General features: G+C 44.5%; 1 long non-coding RNA gene across 3 annotated transcripts; it reads right to left on the reverse strand.

Moving 5' to 3' along the window:
* Window positions 1-248: 248 nt before the first annotated feature.
* On the reverse strand, window positions 249-1,397 carry LOC119368588. Of its 3 annotated transcripts, none has more exons than XR_005176706.1 (3): window positions 1,275-1,397; window positions 1,058-1,160; window positions 249-472 (listed from the first exon to the last, which is right to left on the reverse strand). It is a non-coding gene; the product is annotated as an uncharacterized LOC119368588 (long non-coding RNA). The 3 variants fall into 3 exon arrangements; XR_005176696.1 differs by having other exon boundaries at window positions 249-486; XR_005176720.1 differs by having other exon boundaries at window positions 249-489.
* Window positions 1,398-1,781: the final 384 nt, after the last annotated feature.

Here is a 1,781-nt window from a genome sequence, read left to right on the forward strand (position 1 = left end):
GCAAGCATATAAAGCGGGAACCAAAAGGAAAAATAGTTCATCGTCTTCTTCTTGTTCTTGCAAGATAATCTAATTTTATTTCTCCTAGAATCCATCACTATTATACCCAATGAAAACAAAATTAATACAACAATAATAATTATAAATAAAGCACTAATAATACCATCTCTATGCTGCAAAGAAAGCTCAGGAGTGAATACAGAGATAATACCACTTCTATTGTGACATCTACATACATAATTAAGAGCAACAATTTTCTCATATACTAAAATAAGAACGCTTTCATTACTAGGCACAGAAAAATAACATCACAAGAGCAGTAGTTTTGCATAATTTAAGCTTCCTCAATGACCATGTCAAAAGGATGACTATGTCACATACCTTTCTTGCTCTGAGTGAAATCTTTCGAAAGGCACCAAGCAATTTTACACAAAGTCTTCAGATAAAGCCAACTTCTAATTTCAGAGCAGACCTACAAATCAGCACCTACTAGAAATCAATGGTCACTCATGAGTTAGACAAACCAAGCAAAATATATGTTCGATTCACAACCAAATAAGCTAGGATTGATCAAATGCAGCTGTGAGTACAGGACACATGTCATTCTTCCTGTATGCCACTCCATTTTTTAACTAAACAGAACACAATGAAATGACTCTATTACTGTACATGGTAAGCTAATATTCCTTTAGCAATTCAGGTGGTGAACCATAAATTGGAACATGCTGTTTCAGTTTGGAGCCAACATACATATGCACTAACGCACCAGGATGGTTGGATTAATATATGATCTGTGATGATAAGATAATACTCCAAGGTTTTGCCTGACAGATTAACAAACCAAATGGTTGCTCTTTTACACGCACTTTCAAGACCCTAGAATGTTTGGAATATAAGATACGACAAGATAAACAGAGTATCTCTTGAAAGGACATTTTGCACCAATCCTACCTCCTTGAATTAACCCACCCACAAACAAATTTGCCCTCTTCACAATATACTAGAACATTGTGCATATAGATTAGCATAACAGGGAGGTAAGGGTGGCTGTGCTCACTTGTGAGGTCAGGTTAGTTAGATGCACTGCAAAATGTTCGATGTTCTTCAGTACAGCTGCTCACTTGGGTACAAATTTCAGACAACAGAGAAGGTCCTTCGATCTGTATAGGCGCTCGTCAGTTCGTGTAGCAGAAAAGAAATCACCATGGCGAAGAAAAATGGTTAGTGGAAGAGGAGAAGGAGGGGATAGCCTTGGTCAGAAAGAGGAGGATGACCTCTGGGCAGAGACGAGATCCGGGAAGAGGGAGGATGATGACCCCGGTCGCCGTTGCCCCCGCCGGAGGAGCAAGTCGTGGAGGTGTAGGTGGTGATGCGTCGCCTCCGGTTGCCGGGCGGAGCCTTGGACGGAGGAGGGCGGAGCGTCACTCTCGGATCTTGTCGCCGCCGCCTCTCATTCGCGAGACCGAGAGAACGAGGGTTTCGTCCCCGACCACTGGAGGCGTGGAAGGCTCTCCCAGGGAAAAGGCGTGGAAAGGGTCGGGCTACCCCCATCTCGTGGGCCACCAAATGACCGGGTGGATCACCCCAGGGCTAGGTTGGCTCGTGGGTGTGTGATACGTACCCTCTCGTTTAGGGTTTCTGGCTCTGGCGGCGACTCCATCGCCGCCTGGAGATCTCATCAGATTATCTACCACCGGTTGGCTCCCTCGCTCAAGATCATCTTCCTGATCGGCTGGAGGGAGTTGGGTGCGGTCCTCTGGTGTTTCTTTTTTTCCCAGTCG

This window comes from Triticum dicoccoides, chromosome 1A (assembly GCF_002162155.2).
Source record: "Triticum dicoccoides isolate Atlit2015 ecotype Zavitan chromosome 1A, WEW_v2.0, whole genome shotgun sequence".
Classification (NCBI taxonomy): Eukaryota; Viridiplantae; Streptophyta; class Magnoliopsida; order Poales; family Poaceae; genus Triticum; species Triticum dicoccoides.